The 18125-nt window shown below is 36.5% G+C and overlaps 1 long non-coding RNA gene across 1 annotated transcript; it reads right to left on the bottom strand.

Annotated features, from left to right (window-relative positions):
• Positions 1 to 4016: 4016 nt before the first annotated feature.
• LOC137852977 (uncharacterized) lies at positions 4017 to 6257 on the bottom strand. The gene is made up of 3 exons (XR_011094119.1): positions 6152 to 6257; positions 5269 to 5402; positions 4017 to 4328 (listed from the first exon to the last, which is right to left on the bottom strand). It is a non-coding gene; the product is annotated as an uncharacterized lncRNA (long non-coding RNA).
• Between the last annotated feature and the right edge of the window lie 11868 nt (positions 6258 to 18125).

Genomic DNA, 18125 nt, shown 5'->3' with positions numbered 1-18125 from the left:
CTTAACAACTCCATGCCTCAGTTACTTCTTCTTGAGCCAACATGAATTTCATTTTTTAAAGATTTAAATAAATTAAATTGTGTTTCTGCTATGTTGAGTTAAGATGGCTTTTTTGAGAGATAGCTTTCTCACTAATGGAAATTGATTGAGTCCAGTTCTTTTACAGAGAACACACTGAGGAAATTCTGCAGTGGAGTATCAAATGAGCTAGAAAAGGTGATTGCAACATTGCAACAGAGACAACTCAGCACTTTGCCAATTCATGCAACTCCTGAGAAACTTCACCTTTAAGATGCAGGTAATATATCCAGATGATTGACCTGGAACTTTTCAAAGAGTGTGTGTTTGCTAATCTTTGGTATATTAAATAATTCATTTTCCATTCTTTTTACTAGAAAAAAATAGTAAATTGTTCTGAAAGTGTAGTGACTTAGAAATTGGGGGGAGGATAAAAGGCTTTAGAGGAATCATTTTGAAGATGTACCAATGCATAGCATATGGGTAGGTGGCTGCAATATTAGTCTGGATTTCCACACTTCTGCAGTGTTCTGTAGTAATATCAGATTAGTTACCAAAATATGGAAACCCTTCATGTAAGCACCCAGAACACAGTACATGAAACTATTTCAGTATAATGAAAATGAAACTCATGTCCAGAGTCTAAAGCTTGATGTGCACAGATCTTCAAGGCTATATAATTTTAAGAACAATAAATAATACTGGCTATTTAGCACTTGTATACACCTTCCATTTCCATGCCATGACCATGGTGAGTGCTGGTGTTGGATACTGAAAGGAGTCCAAGTCTGAGAAGCTTCTGTGAATGCTACCAGTTTTGAACAGATGAGAATCTGAGAGTCACAGTGAGGATGGGAAACTGAAAATACGAAAAATTCAAACCAGTTTTAGCCCACGTGCCCATGAGTTGGGAAGGGAAAAAGTTGCTCGTATATACTTCCAAAGGCTGAGGCCAAACTGTGGCAAAACTCAGAAAACATTCATTTGCCATTAACATTGATTTCCTGCCCATCTCAGCTTGCAACCCAGTCCCCAGTTTGCAGGCGAGCAGCAGGCAGACATCCCACTCTAGGGGGGGCTGCCTTCTTCTCTGCCTGCAGGCTACTGGGCTTGCCCTGTCCTGCCCAGGAACACAGAAGACAGACTGAGGAGGACTGGAACTGTATGGTATGCTGTCACAGCACACCAGCTGTTTGTGATTCAAGAAATGTTGTAAAACATCTTGGGGAGCCTATGACTAACACAGTTTCAGTAATGATCCAGAAACAGGCAATAGAGCAGGAGTAAATTAGCAGCCACCCAGCAGCACCGAAGTAAAATGGGAAGAGCCTGTGTTTAAAACCCCACGCCTTCCCCAAGCCACACAATTCTCATTCATCACTCACTGCAGAAAAGCAGGCACTTAACTGTTTGGTTCTGCAAGTGCAAAGGAAAAGCCAGGCAAGACTTTTCATATGCTTTGTAACACCAGCTGTCCTAGTGTCCTTTTACAGCTAATTAAAAACACATGATTTTCCAATTCACTCAATACAGGAAAGAGTGTATTTCTATGCTGTACCACTCAATAGAGCACATCATGCTGCAGAATAGAAAGTAAAAAGTACAGTCCTGCTGAGATTTGAAAAAATTTAAACATTAAGGCAATAATGGTTGGCCTGCATCATCATAAGTCTTAAATTCTCACAGAAGTCCCTGTAGGTGTACTCAGGTGCATCTCTACATCAAAATCATTGTAGTTCAGCAATGTAGGAAAAGGATTTGGCTGCTTCCCTAAGACCCTCACATTCAATCGGAAAAAATCTATAGGGAAAGTTCAGTCTGCATGGCTGAAGCTGTTTCCCAGTGCCCCTGCAAAATGCTCACTTCTGTGCTGGGGCTGCCAGGAGAAGCATTGGTTCTCTTGACCTTTTTTTTTTTTCTTTTTTTTTTTTTTCCCTTGGGTTCCTGGGTTGTAATAAATTAATATTTGTGATCTATTTTGAGAGCCTTGAATAAAAATTGCAGCATGAACAGCTTATAAGTGCTGAAGTCCCACTCTTCTGAATTCACAGTATAATTAATTTTATGGGAATTATACAATCAAAAGGTTCACAGATCAAGAGTTTTTTTAAACAGTTTTCAATATGAAGCTAATTATCTGCTTCAGAGTAGTAGATTTTTCATACATTTCCTATGTTCATATTAATATCCATATGCAGAAGTCATGCCCATAAAACAGTACATTCTTCTGAGGCATTCCAGCAGATGACATTATATTTTAATTAGTTAGGATAATTGTTTGAGAAACTCACATATATTAATTTTTTTTTTTCACTAAATCAGAAGAGATTCAAGTAAAGGGTGTGGCAAAGCTTATATTATAAAAGCAAATTAAGCCAGTCTTTTCTCTTAATTTTTATCTTTTAGTTTACTCTTCATGTTATGATTATGACTGATCCTAACATCTTGTACAATTTGATTTTGCTCATGGTCACTGGCTCTCAAAATTTTTCGCATGACTCTTCTAGAAACAATTATTGTCAAGGTAAAACACCTACAAGAGTAGAGAGTTGAGACATACAGATTTTGCCCCCCCACCCCCTTCTTTTTTTTTTTTTTAATTTCTGAGCATATGAAAAGTGCAAGCAAATGGCTATGCTGACACTGACATGAATCTGTTACATACTGGTATTAAACATGAATCACACTAATAAATGGAGGATTTTATTGTGTATATTGTGTAAATATTTGATCTTGTTGTTGTGTGAAGCCAAGGCCTAAAATGTACATATTTATGCTGATAAGCATGCATATGTCTTATAGAGATCAGGGTCAGTTAAAGAGTAGGAAATGAACTGCTACAAAATCACATGTTGTTAGACAGTGACTGCTAGATATGGGATGCTAATATAAAATGACAAAACAGGTTGTTAGATTAACTGCTCTGGTTAACTTTCTTCTGTGTTGTGTTCAAAATTTTTATAAAAGGGAAAACATTGACCCTTTCAGATGCATTAGATGAAGCCCTCAGGAAAGCAAAGCCAGGATCTTGTAGCAGCAGAAGTAATGAAATTTTACGGTTTGTAGAAACATTTTTTTTTTCCAGAACTGCCTACCTTGCAGCTGTTAGCTGTGCCACTGCAGTATTATGGCTCTAAGTATAAATACAAACATTACCACTTAGTGTGATATAGTCTTATCTTTTGGCACAGCAAGACTATTGTGCATTCACTTGAGTGAAAAATGACTGGAAAACCTCTGACTTCACAGCACATCCAAAGAGGTTCTGTGAGTGCAAGTTACACTGTGCTCACACACCCAAATCAAAAAGAGTCAATAGGTTACTGTCACACACTGCACGCTGTGCAGTTCCATAGGGCTATGGAAGTATGTCTGGAAAACTGTAAGCCTGATGGAGATCAAGGTGCAAATACCATAGAAAACATAAAGAAAACAGCTACAAAAGGATGAGCCTATGAAGGCCAGCCTTTTTATATCAAGAGCTCCCTGAGCAGGCACTGAGAGCAGGCTGCACTTTTAGCATTTGTTCCTGCTGTACAGCTGCTACTGCCCTATCATTTAATGTTAATTCATTTAGTCAGCCTATAGATGCTAAATGGCACATAGTTGTACAAAAACATAGTATAAAATATCCTTCAGAGAGAAAACAAAATAAGTAAAAGCTTAGCAAATGTGAGAAACCACTATAGGCAATGTGTTTGACTTCATTTTACTTATGGGAATAGGAAATTATGTGGTAGGGAAACAATAAACATGAAAGATTTCAGAAGTAGGAAATGAATCGCAATAGAAGCCACAAAGGTAGTTTAAGGATCTTATCCTTATATATACATTAAAAACAGGGTGTTACAGGGTGGGGTTTTTGTTTGTTTGTTTTTACTCTCAAAAGTTTAATTTTATGTTAGAAGCAACAACACATTTATTCCTATATGATGTTTCACTCACCTTGAAAGAATGTTCACATTGTTTCAAGGTGAAACAACAAAAACTTTGAAATGTACCAAAATGGATAGATAGGTAGAATGACAGATATCAGAAAAAAAGGAAGAAAGGAAGAAAGGCAGGCCTGAATTTGGTTTTGAAAAAAAATAAAATACAGTTTTTCATGTCTTTAAAACATACTAAAGCATTGTTACAAGCACAAGAACTGGTGTGGCTGGGTATACACATGTTGTTGCTTGGTCCCACTGATGCTGGACATGGCCTAGAGAAGCAGTGCTGGAACATGCTTCTTGGTTAGCAAGCAGCCAAGAAAATTCAGAGATGTCATGGTAGCATTTAACATCCTTGGACAGCCATTACTTGACAATCTGCAAACATAGGATACGAGAAAAACATCCAAACTCTTTCTATGGACATCAGTTTACAACTCATAAAGAAGACATTGAGAGTTACATTAATATGTTCTGTTTTGCTAACAGGTTAACATGCATTATGGAGAGTTGCTATTGAAAACCCAGTATCATCCATCTGAAGGCTAGACTCATCATGCTGAAAATTTCTTATGTTTTCAAATCATATAAAATAATTAGGGTGTCCAATTGCATATATACAGAAGTCATTCTTTTCTCTTTTAAATAATACCTTCTTCTAAAAGGTCTATTTTTTTAATTATCTAATTGATAACTTAAAAGATAAATACTATATATATAATAACTATAATAATAATAATATAAATTTTTATCTGAATGATGCCAAGCCTTAATCTATGTGCAGAGAAATGGCTAGTTCTGAAAAAGTCAAGATGGTGCAGAAAAAATTTAACTGTGGGACTATCGATCTCTAGAAGGGAAGGAAGATAGGTAAAGGAAGGAAGATCCATTTTGATTGCATATCACAGAATAAGGAGCTCATGGTCTCTTTGTCATGTATTTAAAGTAGGAGCCTTGGTAAAAGACATACCAAAACATATCTTTGGCAGGCATAATTGGTGGTGTCACAGGTGCTTGATTGGTATGGTATCTTTTCAATAATTGCTTTAAAAGTTTGTAATCCAGTAATTAAAGGAAACATTTGATTACAAACAAACAAACAAAAATATTTAAGAAGCTATCAGAAAAAAAATGTGCTATTTCTGGTAAGTATAATTGCTCTAGATGAGTTAATTTACAGAGTTTGCATACAGCTATTAAAGATTTATCTTTGAATGATTTAATCTTTCTTCTCTGCTTTGTATTTTCTTCTGTTTATATCTTCCCAAAGCAAGCGCAAAATATTAAATCAGAAGAGCAGCAATTCCTGTCCACTTACCAGACCATGACTACACATGACAAGGTGGTCAGGAAACAAGTTTGCTGTCATCTAGGATTTTCTCTACAAGGGAAAGGTGTAGCTGTGTCCATGGAGTAACAGTTTATCTAGGCTGGATCCAGTAGAAGCAATAGCTAGCATAATGAGATAGCAAGAGAAATTACTTTAGAGGTGTTATAAACTACTGTCCATGTTTTATTTATGTACCAAGGGTGTAAGAGCAGAGTGAGAACTGGGAGGATACCTTATCTGTCTTAGCTTTCTCAAGAACCAACCTAAGACTCAGTTAAGCTGAGAAATTATTAAAGCAACTGCAATTTTGGCTCAATCAAAGTCAAACCTGTGGACCAGCTGTTTGAGAACTACAGCTGTCCTCAGGAAGGATGGGATAAAAAAGTCCCACATCATAATAAAATTACCACATAAAATTAAACTAACTCATGCTTATTTTCTTTTCTTTTCAGCTTCTGAGAGGTCCACATGGAAGTTGGAAATAAAATAAAGCAAGGACTCAACTTTGAAAGGGAAACAAACCTACAAAGAAAATGAGAAGTTAGAAACATTTCTTTGCCTTCATCAGGAAACGAAGAAGTAAGAAAAGCATTTCAGGATGAATCTTTGGAGATTCCCTAAGCCATGTGTTGAACAAAGCCAACTCTATGCATCAGCCTTCAGTGTCCCCTCCTTGCTCGTCCTATGACTATGATATCTTAGCCAGTTTTATGGCCTGTATGGTAAAGGACTTCATCTCAAGTTCTGGATATCTCCTAGTAAGAGCTGCATGAGAAGGAGCCATGAGAAGCCTTGCTCAGCACTATCACTTAAGCTCAGACCTTTCCCTGACTCCCTGCCCAAGCAGCTCTGTAGCTATCCTTGTGCCCACCTGAGCACCTGGTGAATCCAGGCCAGCTCACTTGCCTCACCAGCCTCACCCTGGTCCTGCTGGTTCCACAGATTGGTGGTGGCCCTGGCTGCCAGCCCAGGGCCTGCTGGCCTTGTCTGGCTCCTGTGGGACTGCAGCCTGATCTGGGGAGGGCATGGTCCCACTTGCCACTTTGCAATCACCCTCCACAGCACCCGGTTGTGCACCCACAACTCTTCTATCATGTTGTTTTGGTGGACAGGCATGTTATAATGTTGCTGGTTGGCCAAGTTTTTTCTACATTTTTTTTAGTAAAATTTGGTTTTGATGGCAAAATGGTGTTTTGACAAATGTTTTTGCAGAAGGCGCTTGCAGACCTTGAAGATATTTCATACTTGATGGGAAATGTAAATAAAGAATTCAATATGGAATTTTATTTATTTATTATTATTTTTTAAAAATTTTCAGTATTTCTTTACTTAAAATGCTTGGTGGTTCAGTGTTCCTTTCTTTCCAATGGGAAAAAAAAATATATCAGTGGAATCTTACTTTGTTTAATGAGCATTTTGTGCAAGGGAAATGGGCAATGGCAATGGGCATTTTGCCAAACCAGAGAAATCAGAGAAGTCAACAGACTAACTCAAGGTCATGTTGCAAGTAAAGGGCAGAAATGGGAATAAAACTCCTACCTACGGTCTGTTTCTTTAAATATATGTTCTTGACCCCCAGTACTCTGAATTCTTTCCTTCTGTCTTGGTGCTGTTCTTTAACTTCAACTCCCATTCTGTAACCATCAAACACAGTCTGCTCCCTTCTGATAACTTAGATAATTTATCTCCACTATTTGACAAAGGCTCTGGTGTAATTTTCATAGTAAGTTTCTTCCCTGGCCATTCAGACTTTACTGAAGAAATGCTGCCTTGTATGTTTTGCTGTATCCTGTATTAAATCATATTAAAATATTAAAATCATACAATCATTTATTTCTTTCCATGTTTAAGATGCTCTTCACAATCTGCATTCTGTGTCAGTACTGGAACATACAAAGGCTTGCTTGTTCTACTGAGGATGGGGAAGTTTTACTTGAAGATATTATTTTCTGAAATTTGAGCATGACAAAATAAACTTCCTTGTATTACTACTATTGTGGAAGAATGTAATTCATTGTAAATATGAAGTTGAGTGCATCTGAGTATTTGAAGTCACAAAATCCTGCATCTCCCTCCGTATGTTTATACAGGACTTAATGTATGCTTGCAGCCATTTATCATTAATGCTAGTCTTTTATTTTTTTAATTAATAAGTTGCATTAAACATAGCAGAGATCCTCATATTTGATGTGAAAGCAATGAGTCCTAGGAATGTGAACACTATAGTGTCCTGTGGCAGCAAGCAGTTAGTATTTTGGCATTCATGGATATAATGCTGCCAATATCACTCACCTGATATCACTAAGGCAGCAATAATACAATAAGACAATAAAGCAATAAAGAAGACGGAAAAAAAGTTGTTAATGTTTGTTTTGCTGGCATGAAAGCAAAGAAAGTTGAACAGGGGAAGGCCAGGTGGTTACTCACAGGTAATGCAGCAGGCAGGGCAAACAGCTTGACCCTGGCACCACCGGGTCAGAGCCCTTCCCTGCAGAGGCACATGCATGCTGTCAGATCCCATGGCAAAACCAAAGCCTAAGTCTAGCATGCCACAAATGTTAGGCAAAGATAGGATTTGCAACAGCTTGTCTGACATGGCTGTGTTAGAATATAAATCAAGGGAGAATAGAGAAAAAAAAGAGACTAAATTGATATAATCTACACCTGGGCATGAGTGAGAGGAGGAAAAAGGAAGTCATGCACAGAAAAAGTGGGACTCTCATCCTAAACATCAGCCAGCATGCCTCACTAGGATGACACAAAAGCTTTCAAAAGTGAATTAGCTTCATTTTAAAAGCAAACAGAAAAGCTGAAATCTTCCTGGTGTAACAATACCTTCATAAACAGGTTTGTTAACAAATCGAAGCATTGTTCAAGTGAAGAATATTTCTTCTGTAGAAGGCATCCCATTAGGAGTATATATCTCAAACAACTACAGGTGGCAATATAACTGAGATTTCTTTCTTTTTTTTTTTTTTTTTTTTTTTTTTTTTTTTGTGTGTGTGTGTGTCTGTTTTATGCAGTGACAAGCAAATCCTTTTTATAAGAAGTAATGGATAAATGGTTTACAGTGAAGACTCAGGACATGCTTAAATTCATCTCTCTGATTTGGCTCTGAGAAATTAAGGATTTAAAGCTAGGTATCCTGACACCCAAAAAGAAGCAAGCTGCAGATTTTTCTTGGTTTTAATTCTTTTATTTCTTCCTGGTGCAAAATAGGATCCCTCTTGCAAGTTCAGATGCTTTTAAAACACAATGCTCTGGGTCTTCCAGATATACAGTTCCCAATAGGAACAGCAGATATTGAATTTTTCCCTTTGCAGCTCTATGGCTTGCTAAGAGTAGGTAAAAATTGAGTGAAAAGGAAATCTATCAGGGACTAGATCGATAAATTGCTTTTCATACAGAGGGTAACCTAATTCACGCTCAGAGAGTGCCTGTGCTCAGACAGAGCGTCTGTTGCACAGCCAGGCACGGCCGAGCAGATAATGCTTGTTGCGCAGATTTTGCTGGCGAGTGCACTACAGCTACATGAGGTGTGGAGCTATTCTCCACACAGGTGCACATGCACAGGCACACATGTATACACATGCATTATATACATTATATGCAGACCACATATGAAGTTAGTGCATACCAGTGCTGTGACTGCCTTCTACCAGCTCCACAGGTGATAAAGGCTATAGGGAGGTGGTCCCAGTCTTACTGTGCTCTCTGAAACCCAGGAGCTAGGAAATTTATACCTGGATTCCAGCAGATACCTTTCAGCTGACACACTCACAAAGGCAATGCTTTCCTTACCTTTTGTAGAGCATAGAAATAACACTAAAAATTCACTTCTGTTCTTCTTCTTCTGAATAAATATTTCAAATCCTGTGAAAAAAAAAACACAATTTAATAAGTTGTAGCTTTCCTTAGTAACAATGCAGGAGTCACATCTGCCTGCTAAAAAAAAAAATAATACTAAGGAGAAGCAAGGAAAAGCAAGCAAATAAAAGCAACAGGCAAAGTCACAGCTGAGGTGGAGAGTGATACAAGTCCAGTGTAGACACGCACATCACCTAGACAGGCTTTCAGGCTGTGGGCAGGCTATCTGGGTTTGGGATTTTGAAGCATCGTCTTTCCAAGTATCTGTAAATGTGTCTTGAATATACCTGTCAGAAACATATCAACAGGTATGATGCCAATTTTACATTTTAATGAGCAGAGGTATTGTGTGATTTTTTTGTGAACTCACTGGAATTCACAATGGGCATGATTATAGGGATAAATATTAGTTTGTCATGTAGTTATTGCACAATGACTTTCAAATGCAGTGCTTTTGATGGTGGCACTTATATTAGCATAAGTGATGTCCCAGAATGCAGTACCAAAGAGGTTATGTCCTGGGCTTTGTGAATTTCAGTACTCCAACCTCACTGCAATATTTTTTTCCCTTTATAAATAAATAAATAAATGTCTTTTGCACTGTAGTTCTTACTACACTCAGATGCATTATCATTTAGAAGAGGCGTTTTTAGTTATAACTTGGACACCTGTAAGGTTCTGTTGTGGTTTAAAGATTGTGTGAGGAAGAACCCCCAGCACCTGCCACCAGAAGCTGAATAGTCCTGTACCTTGCTTCTTAACTCTCTTCATTTTGGTTTTCCATTGTGCCTTATCAATCTAGTCTGTAGTTACTGGCTATGGTTTTAGTAGGAATAAAATTTCCTAAATCAATTGCTTTAGTAATTGCATTGTTACTATTGCTATAAAAACATGAAATTTTAATAAATATAAATCTAAAGAGCTTTGATATTCATTTATGGATGCAAATAACTTTGTAGCTACCACTAATATTCTTAATAATTGTGTAGCAGAACCAGCCCACATTTTTCAGTAATGAGCTAAGGTGTACTATATGCAAGAGGTGTTTTTCTTTAGTGGAGTAAATGATAAATAGAAATTATGCAAGCTTTGATTAGATCTATCAGGTTTCTTTTAAATAGTTATTTTAAATAGTTCTTTTAAAAGAACTATTAAAAACAAATTATGCACAAGATTGGGGATAGCTTCATAAAAATAGTGCATTTTGTTCAAAGAAAATATTTTATGAAATCTGAAATTCTATATGTTGCTGGAAATATTCCCAGATAAACTTATTTGTTGTAACTCATCCTCAATACACACTATTAGCATAGCCATATATTTCTGACAATTATCAAGGGAATATCTGAATTTATTTTCACAGCTGAGTAAATAAGAAGAACTTCCCAGGTAACTGTTGCAGAATTAAGTCCATAGTTATCATATTACATTGATATATTATTAGTCAAAGAGTACTTAGAGTAACAGTTCCCAGAATAACTGCTTTCTAAAACTTAAGTGTGACTTCTCTGTTTCTGACATCTTGAATAAAAGCTAGTTAGCTAGATAAATGTGGCAAATGAGTGTACAGCCTATGGCTTTGGTATGTTCTGCAGCTCTGCTACCCTGACATTACTGAAAATTTGCTTCAGCTGATTATTATGCAAGTATGCTGGAAAGATGTAGCTCTGTCTCGTAAAATGATTACCCTGGATTTAGCCACACTGCTTTCATTAAGGTCAAAGGAAATGATGACTTACATTTCGAATAAGACTTAGGACAGGAGACTGTGTCTCTAGCCTGGAAAATTTTCAAATGATATTAAGACTATTTCTATTCTACCTGAGAAGAAAAAAATCTTTTTCTTTTTTGAAAAAACATTTTGCAACAGGGAGCTTTCAACCTGTTCCCCAACTTGTCAGGAGCCAACAAGCAATACCATTTCCCTACTAGAAAGATCACTCCTGAAGTTTGGGCTACATGTGCTTACATATTAATATCTGAGCCCATTGTTTCTCCAGTTACGCACTCTCGATATGAAATAATAAAATGAAATAATGTTTGCCCTGACAGAACATTCAGCTACTTCCTTAGTATATACAATATTAATTAACTGAGACCAGGGTCAAATTTAGTGTTTATTGCGTTGTATAAGGAAACTGTACATTTGCCCACAGAAACCTGTTCACTGTAATTTCTGAGACGGTAGTGAATCAGGTTGCTATAGTGAGGGAGGAAAGTCATCCTATTTCAGTTTTAAAAACTCCAGTTGTAATATTTTTATCAGTTTGCTATTTTGTGAAGGAAAAGCAAAAACTCAAAGAAGTTAGAAAGGTAGAAAACTCTGTCCTAGATACAAGAAAAAGCTATGGGTTCATGGATGCTCATCCTCAACAGAGCTATATTTAGATATAAATTACCCTTTCTCCAGATTGTTAAGTGAATTTACTCTCTCTGGAAGTCTCTTTCATTTAATTTGTTCTTCATGATTATATTCATTAATCTACAGGAAATCTGTCACGTGTATTTTTCAAATGCATTGTCTTTATACTTGAGGTAACTGTTGAATCCTGAAATTAGTAGTCAAGGTACCCTTTTCCATGCTCTTAAAGTGCAGCTGTGTTCCAAGAAGTGAGGGTGGAAATGCCGTTGTGCATTCCACTACCATGTTCACTCTGAGAACTGCAGATAAAATTAGTGTTGCGTTTACAAGGAGAAAATAACCTTCATCCTGAACCTCCTGATCAGCAGCACCCAGATGAATACTGATATCAGGCTGGCCTCGTGCTGGTTTCCTGATCTCCATCTTCAGCTTCTGTTATGAGACCCTAGAGCAAGACCTGATGCAGCAGCTGTGGTGCAGCCCACACCCTGATATTCTTGCTCTCATCTTTTCTACACCGTACTGAACCAAAACCCTCTCCTGCTAGGTAACTGATGTTTCACGGACCAATTCTGGGCACTTGTTCTCCTAATCAAAGAGCAAATAAGTTTACAGGGGCACTTTCAGACTAAATCAATTTAAAATTATGGCTTTTTGTTGTTACTTATGTTATAGTTTTGGAGTGAAATTTAATGTGCTTAGGACTGGAAAAGTAAGTAAAAAATGACATAAAGTGGGGTCCGTTGTGTGCTTCACATTTGTTGTTTGTGTAGAAGCTAGTGTTTGCCTGCAACACTTTTTGCAGGCTACCTCATTTTGAAGATACAGGAGGTTGAATGAAAGCAGTGAAATAAACACTGCAAGACTTGCAGGAAAACAATAGATGTATGTCAATAAAGATGGCTAGTCAAGACTCAGCCTTGCCTGCGTGGTGCAGGGGGCAGGCTCAGCTGTGCATGCACTACATAGGGCTGCTCATCTAGGGTATCCAATGGGTGGAAGAAGAGCTCTTGCAAATCCAAGTGGTTTGGGTGCAGAACTTACTCCTATGAACAAATTGGATTCTGTTCTCAATCAAACCTGGAAATTTGTTTAGTAAGAGCATATTGTATCAAGGTTGAACATGTTCAAAACCTTTGATGTGTCCTATATGATACTTTCTTTTACAAAGCAAAGAGTCATTAGTATATGTATTAAAACTGGATAACAGAAAAAATAGTATAATCCTTTCATGCAAATTTATTTATTGATCTCCTCGGGTTGGTATTTTTCAGTAACCCTAAAGATGATCTGTAGAACATACAAAGTCTTTATCAGTTATAAATTACACATTATTAAATTACACGCACACACAAAAACAAATAGTAAAATGCTATACATTGCTGAGGACAAAGCAATTATACAGGTTTATCAGAAGGAAATGCCTTTTCACATATCTAAATACAAAGTCAGGCATCTAGGAGCCAAACATGTAAATTTCCACTGCAGCGTTGTAATTAAAAAAGGTGAACACGGACAGACCTTGGATGTTTGAGCTGAGGATTTACAAGGAAGGACAGGGACGCAACAGTCATATGCTGTAACGGGGAGACTCCAGTTGGCAGATGTGTCTGAAACTATTCGCACTTTGGAAAAGGATGCTGAAAGATTAGAAAAGTTTGGGAAAGAGCTACAAACTTGATTTGAGGTCTAGAGAGAATTAAGAGACTCAGGGTAGTTAATTAGTCTAACATGTGATGTGATCATGGCCTTCGAAATACCTCTGTAGAGAGAAGACTTCCTATAATGACTTCTTTAATTTAGTAAAATAAGGATAATGAAATCCAATGCCTGGAAATTGAATTTAGACAAATTCAGAGTAGAAATTATATGCAATTTAGTAACAAGAATAAAAAACATGGTACCAAAACATTTACCTAGGAAAATACAGAATTCTCCATTCTTTAAACCTTTCTAACCAAAATATAGTCTGTCTAAAAGATACAGTGCAGCTTAAATGGAATGTATAAAATTATCAGGGATCTTCTCTTTCCCTGTTATGCAGACTAAATGGTGTTCTGCAATAAAAAACACTAATACTGGCAGAAGAAAATCCTAGACACTCATCTTGTCATTTAGGCTATAATTGCCCTTGTATATGTGGGTGGACAAGAGGAGGTTGTACACACTCTTGAATATATTAATCTGGGTTCATATATATCAGTTGCATAGAAAACATCAAGTATGAGAAATACTGAGATATTCCTTTTTATTATTATTGTTGTTGTTATTTTAGTTGTTGTTATTTTGCCCTTATATATTTAAAAAAAGTAATAATAAAATAAAATAAAACATTCATCTACAAAGAGGTGGATTGTGATCATTAGCCTACACCCACAGGCACAGAGCTTGACAGAATCCCATATGGTGAGTTGTTTTCATTTTATTTATTTTTTGCAAAGTTGGGTGTATTGTGCTGGTTTATTTCAAGAATGTAAAAGAATGTAATTTTGGTGCTTAAATTTCTGTGACTTTTTTTTGTTTGTTTGTTTTATTCTTGTTGTTTTTAATACAAGAGCCTGCTAAAATGTGGGTAAGTGAATAAGTGAATACAGGAATTTAACCTGCTCTGGACTGAAAGAATAAGTAATTGAAACTATCTACAAAAAGCTATTGCTCAGGATTTGCAGTGTATGTGTGTATGTGAGAAAGAATTCAGGCACAAGAGGCAGAAGCAGCCAATTAAGCACTGCCACCAGCAGACAGGAGTCAGTGACACCCAGTAAGTCAGCAAGAAACATCATGAAAATGAATTTTCTTTTAAGACAGTACTGCCTGTGTATTTCTGAATCCTTGAGGTATAACTCTTTCAATAAAACACTGTTTCATAGGAGATATTCTTTGTGTGTATATATATATACATGCATATATATATTTCTCTATTTGCTGGATGCTGTAGTGCCCAGTGTACAGATACCTGATTCCCGAAGCAGGTCATTCACTTCCAGTGTGATGCTAAACTCGGATGCCAAAATTCTCTCCCCAGGTAAGTGAGGCAATACCCGGAGTTGTCCATAAAGAACATTGAACCCCTCAGCCTCAGGGATTCATGGAGGTACTGATACCAGTAGGCACCCACAGACAGGACTCCTGCTCCAAGGGCTGCAGTCGTGAGGGATGGGGCAATGATTCCAAACCTGCAGCAGCAACCTGGAATAGATTTGCTGGAGGAAGAGCAATTACTGTTTTTGTTTGTTTGTTTGTTTGTTTGTTTGTTTTTTAATGGCAGAACACAAAACATTAGTGCAAGATGCTAAGGACTGAAGTTGGATACTTAGCTAATTTCTTCATGTGCAAGATGTAGATAAGGTTCAGACATTTTTAAAATTAATATCAAATTAGTTCAGATTGCAATTTTGATCTCATCTATCTGAATTTTACTTGCAAGTTGTGCTACATAGGTCTTTTTCTTAGCTCTTACCTTTAACTTTATGCAAGTGATATCATTAGTAATGTGTAAATCCACAGAATTGGCCACTGAGTTTTTAGACAAATTTTGAGCAGACATAAGGTTATAAAAAATGATGGTCAGTTGTATGGCATCGGAAGTATTTAAATGCAAAACAGGAAAAAAAAAAGAAAAAAAAGAAAATAAAAGGACGTGGTAGATCTGCAGCATATCTGATTATTTTCCCTTAACAAAATAGGCTGTTACTGTTCCTCTTAGGATTAGTATTGTGTATTGAATCTAACATTTGAAGAGTGTAGTCTGTATAATACATAGTAAATCCATGGTGGAATTTCTTTGGATTTGCCTCGGAGTTTAATCAGACATTACCCAATCAGCTCTGAAAAAAAACTCTCTCTTAAATGTACCTTTTTTATTTTTATTATTTTTATTTTTATTATTTTTATTTTTTTTGAGATCAACAGAAATCTTATTATCAAGAGTGGCAGAATGACTGATCATGAACTTTCAAAATTAGTTCAAATCTTGATAAACTTCATTTTCTGGACAATTTTTTCATTTAAAGGCAGCTTCACTAGGTATTAGCTGTAATATTTTCAGATGTTTTTTAATCAGGTAATTACATCATCCATAGAAAAGGATGGCCAATTCCTTTTGGTACATACTGGAATTATCAAAGACGAGATAGATGAGAGAGAGAGAGAGAGAGAGAGAGAGAGAGAGATGGACAGAGACAGAGAAAGAGAGAGAAAGAGAAAGAGAAGGAGATGGTTTTCAAATAGACCATTCTTTTTAAACTTTTATTGTTTTAATAGTCTAAAACACATATTTTTACTTTTATGATAAAATCATGATATTTCAAGCAAGATGTCTTTTGTTAGCCCAATGCCCTCTTTTAACTTCATCCTTCACTTATTTATAGATCATCATGCCTTTGCCATCCCACTCTCCTCAGACATCTGTTAACCAGAACATATACATTTAGAAATTTTTCTCTTGTTTCACTCCATCTTTTATTTTTTCCCAGTTGGCCAATACCTTTCACAAACAAGCACACAGAAGTAAGCACAAGAGCAGATCTCAAAAACTCATGAAGGAGGGAAATTAAAACTACTTTGCAACAGAGGAATAGGATCTGCTTCTAAAAAAAACAGGAACTCTGAAAAGGTGGTTTCACTGAGGTTTTGGAGAGGTTCCTTGTGCCTTGTGTTTCAGGGTTTGCTGTGAAACCCTGACATCTCAGACCCCAGTCCCTGAACACAGGACCTCAGCCTCTCAGGAAACAGGCACTTGGTGAGTAGGTCTAAAGATCTCTTAGATCTTTATCTGCCTGCTAGGTCAGAGAACTGCTTGTTTCCTTTATAACTTTTGTAGAAATTGAAATACATAAAATATTTACATTGTACCAAATGAGAATTGGGTGAAAAAATAGTTGTTGACTGGCTTTCTTTCCACTTATGTTTTATGATTTACTGTCTGGAGTTTTCCAGGAACTGTGGGATATTATGGAGAACTGAGACAATTGTAACATCTCACTCTGACCTGGAAGCTGTCATTAGTTGCCAGAAGTCTGTGGCCACAGCTATCTTTTAGTGTCCCTCAACACCATTCCAGCACTCATTTTATGGGTTATGTATCAGATGCAGTAGCAACTCCATCTGAATCAAAAGACATAGCACAGAAATAACATAAAATACTATTACTAGACCTTATCCAATATCTTCCCATGGTGACAAAGAAGGAACAAAAAGTGCTATGGATGAGTCCATGAAATTAGACCAACTGTGTAATAGGATTAGGATTTGCATTTTTTTTTTCCTAATATTCATTTTGGAGAAAGAGTATTAGGTAATTATAATTACAAGTACTCTTATGGTCAATATTTGACTGAAGAAAACAATTAGTTCTTCCAGCAATAACAAGAATATATTAAAAATGAGTTACAGTGAGTAGTTCTTCTTATTATTGTTATTATTTAAATTAACACAACTTTAAAACATCTTATATATTTAAAGACAACACCTGATTGCCGCCAACATATTTGAAAGCAATAAATGTATATGACAATGTCCTTATCTTTTAATAGTAAGCAACAGTGAATTTAGTAGTTTGTCCAGACAAAGAATCAGAGTTCCTAACTTTAATTAAAGTTATAACAGCTTCAAATTCAGAATCCATCACTTCCATTATTTTGATCTGGCAGGTACTATAATGTAGTTATTATTTTTGCCCTAGATATGCAGCACATCTGTCAAAATAATAGAGTCTAAACTGAAATTAGAGTTTTCATGTTGCAATGGATCAAATTACCCTGACAAAATCATTATGTGAGTTGGTTTTTTTTTTTTTTTTTTTTTTTTTTTTTCAGAGTCAGTGTGCATACATGCTCTCTCCAAAGAGAGAAATCAGATATCATATAGACTATAAATTTCCCATCTGAATACCAACCCTACCCTCTTAAAGTAGCTGAGAAAAAGCTGTGTAACCTTGAGTACTGCTTATCTATAGATGTATAGCAAAAGTCATCACACCTACACTTCATGAGTCTGGTAGCAGACGTTATACTCACTGCCCTGTATAAGACATACTACTTCTCTGGAGGATGTAGTAATCATTATGGAAGGATGATGTGGAAGGATGACCCACATCAGTATGCATGTTGAACAGCTTCCACTGGCCAATAGAAAACACTGATGAGCAGAGTTTGACAGAAATACTGCTTTTTTTTTTGGTTTGGTTTGGTTTGGTTTGTTTTTTAGAGTAGAGATAGCTTTAGAGAACTTTTCAAAGCTTGGGATCCTACATTCTGCTGACTCTTTTCTCTTCAAAATCATCACCACACAAAAAAAGTGGTCCTAGTGCAGGGCTAACCAAGAGCAAAGGTATACAAGTGAGAGACAAGCTGCCTGTGTTGGCTCATTGCAATCCATCTAACTGTACTAATTAAAAAACAAACAAACAAAACAAACAAACAAACAAGCTTTTGCAAAATTTTGCTGGGCAGCAGGTGTTACATAATGAAAACCTTGAATAGTCTGTTAATATTTATTTTAACATATTCTATGTTCTTCCTGCCCCCCAATCGTTATTTATTTATTTACTTATTTATTTATATATTTATTTTAATGACAAATGACATTGGGAGCTCTCCATCCAGAAACGCGTGAT

This window comes from Anas acuta, chromosome 3 (assembly GCF_963932015.1).
Source record: "Anas acuta chromosome 3, bAnaAcu1.1, whole genome shotgun sequence".
NCBI classification, from domain to species: Eukaryota; Metazoa; Chordata; class Aves; order Anseriformes; family Anatidae; genus Anas; species Anas acuta.
Note: the sequence above shows the minus strand (reverse complement) of the source record. Positions and strands in the feature narration are given on the sequence as shown.